Source organism: Stegostoma tigrinum, chromosome 6 (genome assembly GCF_030684315.1).
Source record: "Stegostoma tigrinum isolate sSteTig4 chromosome 6, sSteTig4.hap1, whole genome shotgun sequence".
Lineage (NCBI taxonomy): Eukaryota > Metazoa > Chordata > Chondrichthyes > Orectolobiformes > Stegostomatidae > Stegostoma > Stegostoma tigrinum.
In genome coordinates, this window is record NC_081359.1 from 67,838,330 (window position 1) to 67,854,482 (window position 16,153).

At 40.2% G+C, this 16,153-nt stretch overlaps 1 protein-coding gene across 2 annotated transcripts in view; it reads right to left on the minus strand.

Moving 5' to 3' along the window:
- pdgfd (platelet derived growth factor d) overlaps nt 1-16,153 on the minus strand; it is a 165,724-nt gene that overhangs the window by 54,867 nt on the left and 94,704 nt on the right. The window lies entirely within an intron of this gene.

Genomic DNA, 16,153 nt, shown 5'->3' on the forward strand with positions numbered 1-16,153 from the left:
CGGCTGCAGGGAGGCAAGCACTCCTAAAGATGATGGAAAAAGGAAAGCCTCTCCAGTGAACCTGGTAAAAATGGAATAGACTGGACATGTGTGATTCCTCCATCCTGGAGAGAGTGAATCACGAGGATCCAGATCCTTGCGAGGATCGGGCAGATAACTGGACATAACAATCTCAAGTGCTGAGTCCCATTCTCTGATTTTCTTATAATTGCCCTGTTGAACAATCCTCAGGCATCACATCTTGCAGCTCTGCTAAGATTCCTTGCATCTCCAGAAATGAGGCACAGTTGAGACTGTGTGAGGGATGGACCATTGTTGTGGTGAGAGCTGACAGCAGGCTAGTGAAGCTGAAGGTGAGCAAACGCTGGATAGGTTAAAAATAAATCCTTCCAACAAGTTATCAACCACATGTGTCACACAGTAATAGTGCTCTGGCCATGGAATGAGCTCACCATTGCAACCGATCAAAACTTCTTCAGTTTATTAGATTGATTGAAGTGATCTTGGTGAGTTGTTGCTGAATCAGGGAACAAAATCCCTGGCTGGGAAATCCAACATCATGGAGTAAAGGGGGGTCTAAACAGTTTTTTAGGGACCTTAAACATTGCAATGAACTGGTTAATGTGAGTTCCCTGCTCATCTTCAATCCCAATTGGAAGAAACCTGGAAGAGGGCAGGATGATGCCAGGTTCCAGATCAGTCATCAATTTCATTGGCTTTGGAGCATAGCCTTCAGTACTGTTGCTAGATTGTTGTCAGGCCCATAGCTTCTTCCAGCCATTTCATTATATCATGTGGAGTGAATCAAATTGGCTGAAGGCTGGCACCTGTAATGCTGGGAACCATTGCAGGAGGCTGAGTTGGAAACATCCGCCAGGTATTTCTGGCTGAAGATTATTTCAAATATTTTCGTGTTCTCTTTTGCACTGATGAATTGGGGTCCCTCATTACTGAGGATGGGGATGTGTGTGGAGACTCTGCTTCCACTGAATTGTTTAATTGCCTCCCATCATTCACAATTAGATGTAGCAGGCTCAGATCTGGTCAGTGCAAATAGTCCTTGATTTGCAGTTTCACCTGGTTGACACCTCATTTTTAGATATGCCTGGTGCTGTTCCTGGTATGACCTCCTGCATTCTCCATTATACCAAGGCTGATGGTTGACTGGGGGATATATCAGACTATGAGGTTGCAGATTGTGTTAGGTATGATTTTGCTGCTGTTGCTGGCCAACGATACCTCATGAATGCCCCAGTCTTGAGTTGCTAGATCTGTTGGAAATCTGTCCCATTTAGCATCGTGTTAGTACCATACAATGTGAGGTATTCACAATCTGAAAGCAGAACATAATCTCCACAAGGTCTGTGTGATTGTCAGTCTTACAGATGTTGTCATGCACAAATGTAACTGCAGCTGGCAGGTTGATAAGGATGAGGTAAAATATGTTTTTCCCCTTTGTTGGTTCCCTCACCACCTGCTGCTGACCCAGTCACTCTTGGTGGTGGACACGGAAATTCTCCCCACCCAGAATACATTTGTGTCCTTGCCAGTCTCTGTGTTTTCTCCAAATGTTTTTCACCATGGAGGAGTACTGATTCATCAACTGAGGGAAGGTGGTAATTAATAATGAGCAGGTTACCTTGTGCATGTTTGACATGGTGCCATGACAGTCTGTCCTACTGGTGGGACATGGCATATCCAGGGATAGTGATGGTGTTGGCTGAGACATTGTCTGCAAAGTATGATCCTGTGACCATGGCTATGTCAGGCTTATGCTTAACTAGTCTGAGTCACAGTTCTGCTAATTTTGACATTAACCCCCAAATGCTAGGAAGGAATGCCTCGCAGGGTAGACAGTGTTGTGTTTGCTGTTGTTGTTTTTGCAGCCTGAGTCGATACTGGATCATCTTTCCAGGTGCACCCTTCCAGTGGTTAATATAATTTAGCGGCTTGTTTGGCCATTTCAAGGGTGTTTAAGAGCCAATCACATCGCTGTGGGTTGAAATTGCTTATTCTTCATCTAAATTGACTGTATTTTTCCATCATCCTAAACGTTATGATAAAGAAATCAATGTCCTCTAAATGATGTCCACTATCATTTGATTCAAATAGTTCACTTCATTCCCAAGAATTAGTGTTAGCAAAACCTCCTATTTTGTTGAACTAGACACATGCTACTGTGTGAGATTATCCCAAACACAATCTAGGAACACTTATCGCTCACTGTCCCTAACACTACCTCAATCCCAATTGGTACACAGTTCATTAATGTTCCCCATTATAAATGCTGTCTGATATTTACACCTCTCAATAATTTCTAAGCAGATTTGTTCCTCTACATCCTTCCCAACACTTGGTGGTCTATGCATTACATCAAGCAATGTAACTGCACCGTTCTTATTCCTTAACTCTAGCTGAATCAACTCTATTCTTGAACATTCAGAATTACGCTTTTTTTGAAACTATAATGATGTCCTTAACTTAAAATGCTGGTGAGTCACTTTTTCTCCTCTTTCCTATCTTTTCTGAATGTTCTTCCTTAAGATAGGTCTCCATTATCACCACAACATCATAGTTCCACAAGGCAATCTGTGCCTATAAGTTTCTAACCATATTATGTACATACTGTACATTCACTGTGCAGTCTATACTTAATTTAGACTTCATTTGTTTGTCCTTTACTTCAGCTCCACCTATTAACTTACAGTTTTCTAATTTAGTGCTACCTGTGTCTCCCAGAATTTCATGCACCCCGTATTACTTTCTAATATTTTCTCCTGGTTCATACAGACCTGTTGAGTTAGTTTAAAGCGAACATAACAGCAGCAGCAAGCCCACAATTCCTCTCTGAATGTGCTGTCCACGTAGTTCTCTGTGTCATAGATGCACCCAATGGCTCCAGCCGCTGCTAGAGCTTGTAACCTTGACTTCAAGATTGTGCAGCCTTTCACCCTTTCTGCTTATGGGCTTGCCTAGGTCACAAGAATTGTCGATAACACACCCCCATGCCACAGGGCAAGCATTCTGCTTGGCTGAACTGCCCTGATGTTTGGTCAAATTGCAAATTGCTTATAATGACTTTGATTGCTTTAACTTTAGTCTTGTACTGTTAATTGAAAAATGGAGATTAAAGCAAGTAGAAATTCTTCACCCTTAAACACAAATCGGGCCTGTCTCCTGTGTAGACAATTTTTTTTCTCTCTCTGTGCTAGTTGAACAGTGTATGTTTGATTGAAATTACTGTTGCTGAAACAGTCCCTAACAGCAACTTGTCAACAATCAATGAAGTCATGAATTTTCTGCAATGTCACTCTTAAATGTTTTCCTTCTCATCAAACTTTTGTCTGGTGCCTGCTTCCAGTCTCGATGGCCCATTCTTTTAGGTGTCTCCTCATCTTCACTGCTCTTCCCCAAATGCATTATCTTACACCATGAAACCTCAAGGCATGAAATGTCCCTGTATTATTCTAGGAGTTTAAGCAATAACTGTGCCTTTATTTTTCTTAAACTAAATTTAACTTCTATTGTATATATTTATGCAATCTCATTTATAACCTCATTTTCTAAGTCTCCAATTTGATATGCCGAAAAATGTGGATGCTTAATATGTTTGTGGAGTAGATAACAGATTCCATAAGTTTCAACCAATAAAACTAAGATTTTTTTTTCCAATCTGGATGCAATTACTACATTCATTGATTTTATTGAACACAAATGGAATCAGTCATAGACTAAATGGAAGAGTGATATATGCTAGTTTGAGGCAATATGACTCTTTTTAAAAAGAGGATGAAGGAGGGCTGCACGCACAATTTTCTCTCTTTAAATTTAAATTTAAATTAGTTCTGCGGTTTACACTGCTAGTTTAGATGTATGTAAACTAGTATATAGTTACCTAATTGTATTCACATACAAATATATTCACTCTTAGCGACAGTGTCCTTCAGAGCAGCCAGTGAGAATTAGTTGACTTTGATGTCAAAGTACATTTCAAACAGCTTTTAAAACTTTAATTTTAAGTAGAATGACATCAAATGCTTAAAAAATACTTCGAATGGGAAAGGGACCAATCAATTGATAGTTAGAATGAACTCGTCTGAATGGGGAATGAAGAGGAATCATTTATTCAAATTTTAACCAATGTTAAAATTACTTGGAATGAATATTCATGTGCACTTTCCCAATATCTGAAGGTAGTCAGAAACTGACAAATGAATGTAATTTATGCACAGTTCTATTTTCTCCTGTGTTGCTGTGCATGAAAACATTGTCTTGGTGAGCTGTTCATACAGGTCATGAAGCCATTAGCAATGAATCTGCTTTCAAAATCAAACCTGTCGTAGCATAGCTGCGGTCTGTTACTAGTGAAAATGGACAAGAAGCTTGCACGCACATTTCCATAGAAAAACATAAGCATTAATAATGGTTTGTTGAAAAACAGGCAGAGAATATGTGCACAGAACATTCGATCAGGCAATGGCAGATTTTATGGCTTAAATAAATATTTAATTACCCGCCATAGGACAACTCTCCAAGTGTATGCACATATTGCAATACAAAAGTGTGGGCAAAAGAAGAATGTTTAATTATAGTCAGGATCAAAAATGTTTATTTTAATCACTAAGAGTATTTTCAATGAGTTTACAGAATTTATCTGCTTAAAATGTGCCTTGTTCTATTGCTGTGATATATGTTTAGACATGTATCTAAAGTTCATGTATAGCAATCAGTATATCAGAATGATCAGGACAGCAACTGAATGTGCCTGTATTTTCTCCTGCTAAAATATATATTCAAATTTTAAAATGTTTACATAGGTTGTAAAATGCTACTGTAAGTGCCTATATATTGAAACTGACATGGATTGAGAAATGGTTGATAGACCAAAAACAGAGTGGTAATAATTGAGATAACAAAGTGTAGAGCTGGGTGAGCACAGCAGGCTAAGTGGCATCAGGGGAGCAGGAAAGCTGATGTTTTGGGCCTAGGCCCATCTTCAGAAACCCTTCTTTCTGAGCCCAAGGCATCAGCTCCTCTGCTCCTCTGATGCTGCTTGGCCTGCTGTGTTCATCCAGCTCCACACTTGTTATTTCAGATTCTCCAGCAGTTCCTACTGTCTCTGGTAATAATTGAGTCATTTTTTAATGGCAGGCTGTGACTCTAGTGGAGAGTTACAAGAATCTGTGCTTAGACCCCAGCTATTCACAATAGCTATAAATGATTTGGCTGAGGGAACCAAATGAAATAATTCCAAGTTTGCTGATGACACAAACTAGATGGGATTGTCAGTTGTGAGGAAGATGCAAGGAGGCAACAGGACAATCTAAACATGGTCAGTGTGTGGTCAACCATTAGACAAATGTGGTATAACATGGATAAATGTGAAGTTATACACTTTGGTATGAAAACCAGAAAGGCAGAATATCAATTAAATGGTGATATATTGGAAAATGTAGAAAAAGGAGGAACATTTCTTTTTGCAGGCAGTGGTCAACCTGCGGAATTCACAGCGACAGGAGGATCTGGAGGCTAGGTCACTGAGTATATTCAAGAAAGAGAGAGGAATTTTCAGATGTTTAGAAGCATCACAGGGTATGTGGATAATGTGGGAGTGGAATGTTGAGCTACAGGATCAACCATGATCATATTGAATGGGACAGCAGGCTTGAAGGGCTGAATGGCCTACTCCTGCTCCTCGTTTTTATATTTTGATTGCTGTTATGGCATTTTGTCTATTTTCCTACAGTAAAATAATTTCTAGTCAGAATGTGCTTAAAATGACAAACTTCCAGATTCTCTTTAGTTCTTTGTTATCTGACAGGCATCAATAACAGGAAGTCATATCTGTTAGCAATTGTAGACAATTTAATGAATATGCTGCAAAGAACGAACATATGATTCTTGTTCTTTTTGTAAACAGGAAAATGAGGTCTACTGAAGTCAGCCAACATTCCATTTGAGAAAAGATAAAAGATCAGTAACTACCTCATCACCTTATTCTATTTCTGAATTGGTTTCTGAACATGTGCTGTCACTGCAGCTGAGATGTTATGTGTTATCAGCTTAAGCCAAAGTTCTCCAAACTAACTTCACTGTTTTCATTCTCCATGATTTTTAACTCATTTGGAGTTTTTGAATGTGAATCGGGGTAGTAAAAGTTCTTAGTTAAAAAAATGTGTCAATTTAATCGTGAGATGGCCAATGTACGCAATGATGGCACCTTTGCAAACAATGTCAAGTGAACAGAAACAGAAGTTGCTAGAAAAGCTCAGTAGGTGAAGGAAAAAAAAGAGTTAATGTTTTGGATCCGGTGATCCTTCCTCAGATAATCCATAAGTGTGTGGGCATATTTGGGTATGTTAGCTTCAGAGACATCTCACACCTCCATGGGAATACCATGGGCATTGCCACTTTAAACTCCCCATCGTTTTTTTTAGATTGATCGTCCTTTTGTGCCTCCTGAAACTATGTCTTCCCATTTTATACTCCAGCCCACTATATGTATGCTAAAAGTGCTTGATTCTCAATTGGGCCAGATTTGACCATACAATAGTGAGGAAGGCATTCAGTGTGCTTTGTTCATCAGTTATCTAATAAGTAAAATCGATCCCCTAGACTCCACACTACAGAATGAAATGCTGATGACACACAGGTGAGAAGGAAAACATGTTGTGTTGATGATATAAAGAATCTCCGAATGGATATAGATAGGTTCAATGAGTAGACAAAAAATTGACAGACGTAGTATTATGTAGAAAAATGTGGAATTGTACATTTGGATGGGAAGAATAAAAAAGCAGTATATTATTTAATTAGAAATAGATTGCAGAGTTCTAAATGGGATATGGATGTTCTGGAACATGAATCACAAAGTTAGTATGCAGGTGGCTCAAGTGTTTTGGAAGTCAAATGAAATATTGCCATCTATTGCAAGATGAATGAAACATAAACACAGGAATGTAGAACACTGCTGAGGCCACATCTGGTGAACTGTACAGAGTTTTAGTGTGTAAGGGGCAGTCCAGAGAAGTTTCACTCAACTGAGATTTGGGAATGAGGAGGGGGAAAGGGGGAAATAATTTTATGAGGAAAGAATGGGTTGGCAGAACAAACCTGAATCCATTGGAGCCCAGAAAAATAAAAGGTGGTTTTATTGAGACATGTCAAATTCCCTCAGAATCTTAAAAGGTGGAACCAATGCTTCCCACTTAAGGCAAGATATTAACCAGAGGACACAGTTTAAAAATGAAAAGGTCTCCCACTTAAGGTGGAAAACAGAACTTATTTTTCTTTCAAGAGGGTCTTAACTCTTTGGATTTCTCAGATTTATTGTATTTTTAAGGCAGGATTGGATAAATTCTTGACTAAAAAGGGGTCCTAAGGTCACTGAGCCTTGAGCTTACTAAATGGCACAGCAGGCTTCAGAGGGCCTTATGGCTGACCTCTGACCCTAGTTCATCTGTACCTCTGTTTTCCTGGCTATTCATTTACTTTCAATGATTTGGGTTTCACCTTAGATAATGCTTATAGTGTCAATGCAAACAAATAAACTAATAAAAGAAAAAAGACACAATTTTTCCCAGTGTTCTTTAGAAAGACAAGCTGTTTTTGTGGAGTGGTTAGCATATACACAGAGATGGCCATTAAAATAGTCACCTGTACATATGCAAATGGGGCCACTGGTGTTAATTATTGGCAACAGACATCCATAAATGAGAATGAATCTGTGGATGTCATCACATCCCGGTCACAATGGCTGGGGAAGCACAGATGGCACTGAGGCCAAAGGTCAAAGGATCAGCAACAGAGGCCAGGGGCAAGGACATAGGCCATGAAATAGCACCGACTGTTCAGATGTGCAACTTTTATTGTGATTGAGAGAGAGGTTGAAACACCAGGCTGAATATGGACCCTGGGCGGGGGTGAGGATCAAACAGCACTGAGATCTTTACTGAATGCTGGAGGCTAGCTCAATACTTTAAAATTCTGATTGGGAGGTAGTCGCTTCTGTCTCTAATATCCAACATCTCTACGTATGCAGATGACATAAATGGGGTGGGGGGGTGTTGAACTGTGATGAGGTGGCAGAGATGCTTCAGTGTGACTTGGAGCATTTGAATGAGTGAGCAAATGAATGCTAGGTGAAGTATAATGTGGGTAAATATGAGGTTATCCAGATAGTTTGCAAAAACAGGAAGGCAGGATATTATCAAAGTGATGATAGACTGGAAAAACAGGAGCTGCAACAGCACGAGGATACGCTTGTGTGTCAGCTGCTGAAAGTAGGCATGCTGGCCTTCATAGTGAAAGGATTCAAGTAAAGGAGTAGGGGTGTCTTCCTTCAACTTTACAGCACCTTGGACAGACCACACTTGGGAGTAATATATGCAGTTTTGGTCTCCTTATCTGGGGAAGGATGTTCTGGCTAAGGACAAGAGTCCAAAGAAGATTTACCAGCCTGATTCCTGGGGTGGCAGGACTGATGATACTGGAACTTTAGCACTGGAGTTTAAAACAATGATAGGTAAATGCAGCAAGGATGTTCCCAATGACTGGGGAGCCCAGAACCAGGGGTCACAGTGTAGGGATACACAGTAGGCCATTTAGGAGTGAGATCACTCAGAGATGCTAAGCCTGTGAAATTATCTGTCACAAGAAACAGTCGAGGCCAAAGCATTGAATGTTTTTAAGAGGGAGTGAGATATAGTTCTGAGGACTAAAGGGATCAATGGGCAAGAGGAGAAAGCAGGATCAGGATGCTGAACTGGATGATCGGTCTGGCCGGCTTCAAAGGGCAAATGACCTTCTTCTGCTTCTACTTCCTATGTGCCTTTGTCACTTGGTAGAAACACAGCCCTCTGGGATGGAGTTTCTGTGCTCCCATGCTCTGGGTGATGTTGTGACATAACACAGCCTTTTTTTTGTGACAAGTTTCAGACAAAATCAAAAGATGGGAACAGCAATAAGCCATTCGGCCTCTTGAGTCTGTTAGATTTATGCAGTGAACTCAACTCAACTCAACTCAACTTGCTCAGTTTCGTTCCACATTATTTGATATACCTGCCTCACAAAAAGCCACTGATCCATGTCTGGAAAATTTCAATTGGTCCACAGTCCGTAAACACAACCTTTTGTCAGAGGGGATTCCAAATTTCCATAATTCTTTATTTGAAAGGTGTAGCCTGATTGTGCGTGCTGGTTGGCTCTAATTTTAACGTTGCTCCAATTATCCAGAATTCTTCCACCAGAGGCAGTAGTTTATTTGTATCTACTTGAACAAATCTTTTTATTGTCTTAAAGATCTTAATTAGATCGCCTGTCATTTTCTACGTAAAGAAATTCAAACTGGTTAGGCTCAACACTGCCTTGTCAAAATACTAATGGCACGGATGGAAGCAACAACATTTGCTTCTCATTATTGCAGTATTAAAACAAGTGTCAAGTAGTAGTGGCTAAAGATGGTTGTGAATAGCCTTCCCTTGCTGAGTGCTCTTGAATTTGGAGTATCTACTTAATGAGAGCTGATACAAAAAAAGCAGAAAGGAAAATTTGGATAATCTGTTTCACATTTACAGCTGTTCAAAATTGCACTTCACAGGTAATTTAGTCAATTATTCCCCTTTCGATGAATTATATTGACTACACCTGTTTTAGATGTACAATGTATGCATATTCAGTCACTTGCAGTTGAAATATTTAGCTGCTTGATATATACTAGAAGTTTATCATTAGGTTCACAACGTATAAGAAGAGAAAATAAAAATGCTGGCCTGTTCAAATGAATGTGAACCATTTTAAAGTATTGCAAGATCATTTTGCTTTGATCAGAACAGAGAATGGTGTCATCATACTAATTTTTAATGCAACTGCATAAAATTTATTTGTGCTGCCACAGTGGAAGTTATATCAGTTTAATGTATCCATTAAACTAATGGAAAGATGAGAGTGAAAGAACAGTATTATGTGTTCAAAAATGTGTGATAATAATTTCTACCCCATTGTTAATTGGCTTCCATTATTCTTCATCTCACAGTCACTAACAATTGATTCTCACAAAAACTTATGGCCGTTTCAAGAAAATTTAAGTTTTCTTTAATTAATCCGATGTTTTTAAAAGAGTAACGAGGTCTGATTCCCAACTCTGTCGTCATCACTGTTGGAAAAGTAAAGTTAAACCCATGCATGTAGAAATCTTCAAAGTTGAGTTTATGCACTTTTCAACATCCTAATGGTCTGATAGTTACACCAGTAATTCTAGATACATTTATTGGCCATTTAATGAAGCACTTTTCATAAAGAGTTAGATATCTTCAAATATTTGGTGCAATAATATAATTTGAAGCCAACTATACACAATACAATGATAATGAAAAAGCCAGTAGTCTTCATTCTGAACAATTCAAGTTGTAGTTTCTGAACATATTTGTGAAGGCGCACGTGCTGAGAAATAGAGTTTGATGCTGAGCTGAGGTTGCTGTCCCATAGAGGGAATTTTTACCTCGAATAATAAGCGCTCTTGGGTGCAGAAAAATTTAACAGAGCTGTGACTGGCTGCCTGTGAAGGACCAGAAGAGGTAGGTTGTGAGTTTAAGTACGACATGTTGATAACTCAGCAGCTATTTTAAGTACGGAGCATCTTCGCTTTAACTGAGACCGTAAGGATTATCTGGTGTTTCCCAGCACTCTCCAGTGGAGCGGAGGGGACAGTACAGTAGCAACTGAGAAAACTGAAGAAATAAGAGGAAAAACAGATCCCATCAGAGCTGAAAGCTGTTGTCTGCTTCTTTGTATAAGTGACAGACTTTTGTTGATGACACATATCCACGGAGTGTGCTTCCGCAACTTTGGAAGTCATTTGCATTACTTCAGAGGTAACTTTCTCAAGACGGGAGGATTGGATGTCTGATCCCTGCTTTTCATTTCTCATGTAGCAGTTCACCATGGGTGCTGCTTAAGCTGTTTTACCTTGGAGCTCAGATAGAAGGGCCAAGATGAGCTGTGACAAGAGCAGCAACAGTTGGGGAACTAGGGCAGCAGCACCAGCATCAGGTACAGCACTAGCCTTCCCTTTGTCCACCCACTGCTTCGTAGGAAACTAGTGAAAAGCACAGAGAGCAGCTCGCAGAAAACCACACCTGTCACATGACAAAACAAGTGTAGCCTTAAGATCAGCTTTCTCATGATGATGAATACCAGTACCTCGAGAGACTCAGAGAATTGTTAGGAGATCACAGATATTTGCAGCCTGCTGCCAAGTGTGTCTGGTGGCTGTGAATTTTCACTGACTATCAAAATGGCCACTGTCCTCAAGCTCGAATCGTCGAATCACTACAGTGTGGAAGCAGGCCATTTGGCCTATCGAGTCCTCATTTACCGTCCGAAGAGAATCCCATTCAGACCCCGCCCCCCCACCATCTGTGCATTTCCCATGTCTAATCCACCTAGCCTGCACACGTTTGGACTGTGGAAGGAAACCAATGCACCCAGAGGAAACCCAAGCAGACACGGGGAGAATGTGCAAACTCCATACAGACAATTGCCCAAGCATGGAATCCAGTTGGGGTCACTGGCACTGTGAGGTAGCAAAGCTAACCACTGAGCCACCATGCTGCATTCCTTTTGGCTCCTGTTCATTCCAGGGATCTGAGAGTGATATTTGCTGAATATTGTTGTCAATTGTCGACAAATACTTCACCCGATCACCAATGCCAAACTTGGAAAATATCACTGGACAAATGTACGTTTTGCCAATGAAGAGGTCAGTCAGAATCAGTGGGCACAGAGGTCTGTGGGTCTGATTGAATTCCCACAGATGCTGATCAACTGCACGCATGTTATTCAAGGCTGTCCAGATCACCCAAGAAGCCCTGTGAGCCATGAGGTCGTCCATTCCATGATGTAGCTGCTGTATAGTCACAAGAAAATGTTGTGCAAGATTTCTAGGGATCTGCAAAGATTTACTTATTCAGTGCTAGTCCACCCTCTGAGCTCTCCAGATATCAGGATAGACACAAACAATGGCAGAGAGAAAAAGGTCACCCACTTAAAATTTCCTAAAGAAGCTTGTGGTGAGCCCAAGCAATGAGATTCAAGAAGATAACCACCACAATCACGTGACTAAATTCAAATACAACAAGAATTGGCATGTTGGAAGAAGTTTCAGATGGTGGGCAGCTGTGGAAGTGTCCTTCAATATCTTTTCTTTCATGTAATATACACATTGTTAGCTTGGACAATATGTTTTCCCAAACTTAAATGCCCTCGAGAAGGCGTTGATGAGCCACCTCTTTGAACCATTGTAGTCCATGTGATATAGGTCCAACAATGTGCTGTAAAGAAGGGAGTTCCAGAGTTTTTACCTAGTGATAGTGAAGGAACATTATTACAATTCTAAGTCAGGATGGTGTGTGGCTTGAAAGTGCCTTTCAGATCGTACTGTTCCCTTCTGCCATTTGCCTTGGCTCTTCTACTAAAGACATTGCAGAGGTTTAGAAGGTGATGTTAAAAAAAAGCCTTGGTAAAAGGCTATAGTACATCTTGTACAAGGCAGCCAGTATATGTGGTGATCAGGGTAGAGAACACTCGAAGTGATGGATAAGGTACCATTGAAGCAAATTGCTCAATCATGTTGAAATTCAAGTTAGAGTTGCATTGATTGAGGCAAGAGGGCAGTATGGGTCATGTTCCTAACATGAGTCTTGGAAATACAAGAGCAGCTTTGGGAATCAGCACACAATTCACCACAAAAATCCTTGCCTCCCATCTGCTTTTACAGCCACCAGTTTTTCATGGCTGATGTTGTTACGTTTCTGTCACTAAAAAACTTTGGAATGAGGATAGAGGAAGATTCAGTGAAGGTAATGCCATTAAATGTCAAGATGAGGTTACTGGACTCTCTTGTTCGAGATGGCCATTGCCTGGCACTTGTGTGGTGTGAATGTTACTTGCTCAAGCCTGCACGTTCTCCATGTCTAATTGTCATGTCTTCTTTCTTTCCAACAAACCTTTTAAAGCAGATATGAATCCTCCTATTGTAAATTACTTGTTGATATCGATGTCAAAAAAGAAACTTCCTGAAATGGAAACCCATCACCATAAGCATAGTCTCACCAATTTCAATGTTAGCACAAGAGATTGAAGATGTCAACCATGCCCTCCCTTATAGCTAATGTGTCATTGGCTGCATATCGGCATGAATGGTTTCACTATCAATGGAGTAGTGAATATAAGTGAGCATTACATAATCAGTGAATATCCCTGCATTTAATCTTATAATAGAGCGAAGTCATTGATGAAACAACAAAAGATATTTGGGCTATCGGCACTATCCTGAGGAACTCCTGCAGAGATGACGTGGGTTGAGTTGTACATTTTTCAACAACAACAACCATCTTCCTTTGCATTAGGTCTGACTCTAATTGGTGGAGAGGTTCCTCCAACTCCTCCAGTTTCAATTTTACTATGGCTACTCAACGCCATACTCAGTCAGTTGCTTTCTTTCAAATGAAGGAAATCAATTTTATTTCCCTCTGGATTTCAACTTGTTTCTACATATGTAAGCCAGGGCTGCAATGGTAGTGTTCCTACCTCTGAGGCAGTAGGTCCAGGTTCAAGTCCCACTGTGCTGGAGGTGTGCCATGAAATGTCCAAACATGTTGATTAGAAACATCTAGATCAAGTGGTCTTTATAGAATCCCAAGTATCTGACAGTAGATTATTGCTGTTTAAGTGCCATTTGCCAATACTTTTGCTGACCCTTTTTCATCTTTTTGCTGTTGATTGACAGCAGTCAGCTACATTGGATGTTTCCTGTTTTTTTTTGTGAACAGGACATAGCTGGGCAATTTCTCTTCTTACAGAGAGATGCCAATGTCGTAGATGGGAAGGCTCACAGGTATTTCTGGAGCACTAGTCATCGACTATTACTGTCTTGTGTGGGGACCCATTGTCTTTGTTGATTCCAATCAGTGCACTCTATGTATCATGTGGAGTGAATCAGATTTACTGAAGATTGCTAACTCTGATTGTGACATCTCAAAAGGAGGCAAAAAATAAGCCATCCATCCAAAATAAGCCATCCTTCTTGCTGAAGGTGGAGGAAAATGTTTCAATCTTGTATTTTTCAGTCATCTGCTAAGCTCTGCAATTATCAAGGGTGGAGATGGTCAATAAACTTTCTCTTCCTCTGTTTAAATGCCCACTAACATTCGAGACTGGGTGACTTTGGTCTGACCCGTTGGTTGTGAAATTGCTTAGCTCTGTCTATAATAAGCTGCCTTTGCAGCTGGCATAAATACAGTCCTGTGCTGTGGCTTCAACCTCAGATTGACACCACCTTTTTAGAGTAATCAACCTGAAATATTAAGCAGGTTGTGGCATGTGCTATTGAACTCATCAGTCCCATTCAAATTTGGTCATTAAATTGTGCCTATACTGTATCCAAGAGAGCTGCCAGCCTCATTACTGACCTCTAACCATGCTTTCCTTTCTTGCTGCCTGATCTAGGCTTTTGTTTCTCATTGGTGGGAAAGAGCATCTCTTTGTCAGCTCTTAACCGCTGCATTTTCTGGTCCAGGGAGACATCTCTGAACTGTGATGCAGTCTTCTTGTTTTGGGAATTCACTAATACAGTTTCTTTTTTTCTGTGTCACCCACACAATCTTTTAGCTATAATCTATTCCCTTTCTGTAATTCAGCTAAAACGAGTTCGCATGCGGTGGTGTCATGCCCACTCACGCTAATTGACCAGGAAACCTGTAAATCAGATACAAATTTTAAAAAACACACACAATAATAGTCATACAACATGGAAACAGACCCTTTGACCCAACTCGTCCATGCTGACCAGGTTTCCCTAACTAAAGTGGTCCCATCTATCTGCGTTTGGCCCATATACTATTAAACCTCTCTTACTCACATACTTGTCCGAATGTCTTTTAAATGTTTTAATTGTGCTTACCTCTACCACTTCTTTTGGCAGCTTGTTCCCTATAAGCACTACCTTCTGTGGCCTTTCAGATCCCTTTTAAATCTTTCCCCTCTTACCTTAAAGCTATGCTGTCTAGTTTTGGACTCCCCTACCCTAGGGAAAAGACCTTGGCTTTTCACCTTATCAATGCCTTCATAATTTTAGAAACCTTTCTGGGTTCCTCATGTGCTGCCCAGCTCTCAGAAGGGCCAAACATTAAATGGTCCGTCTTTCAGCATCATAACAACACAAAGACCAAGAAATAGGAGCAGGACCAGGTCAAATGGCCATTCCAAACTGCTCCACCATTTGGTACCATCTTGCCTGATCTTCAGCATTAACTCCATTTTCCTACTCATTCTCCACGACCCTTAATTCTACAAGAGATCAAAATCTGTCCATTTCAATGTTCAATGTTTATCCTGATATTTTATCCCTGTATTCTAGATTCCCTAGCTGGGTAAATAATCTCTAAAACACTTACTCTGTCAACCTTTTATGTTTCAACACAGTCATCTTTCTTTCTTCTAATATTCAAAGCACATGGGCTCATTAAACTTAATCTCTCCTCATAGGACATCCCTTCATCACAGGAATCAATCCAAAAATTTTTGGTTCACCCCCTCCAAGTATATCTTTCTGATGCAGTATTCCAGGTGTGGTCTCATCAAAGTCTGATAAAATTCCTTTCTCTTGATTTTCCATCACCTTGCAATAAAGGTCAGCAAACCATTTGTCCTCCTCATTGCATGTTATTCCTACATGGCAACTTGCTCTCTTTCATGCACAAGGACACCCAAATCCATCTGAATACCGACGTTTAAAGTTTCTCACTGTTTAAAACATATATCTGTTTCTATATTCTTGCTGCACAATACATTTCACCTTATGGTTCATTTGTTTAAAATGTCTACATGTTTTTGCTGACTTGTGTTTTCACAACTAACCTTCTAACGTAGACTGAATCTCCAGGCTTGACTCTTGCAACACCCCAACTGGTGACTACCATTAAGAAATCATTCATGGAATTTGGGTGTCATTGGCTAGGCTAGCATTTATTGTTCAACCATAATCTGGTCTGGAGAAGGTGGTGGTGAGCTATTTTCTTGTCCACCTGGGCAAGTGGATGTGGGTTCCTGGATTTTGTCCTAGCAACAAGCCCTTATCAATGGAACAACTACAATT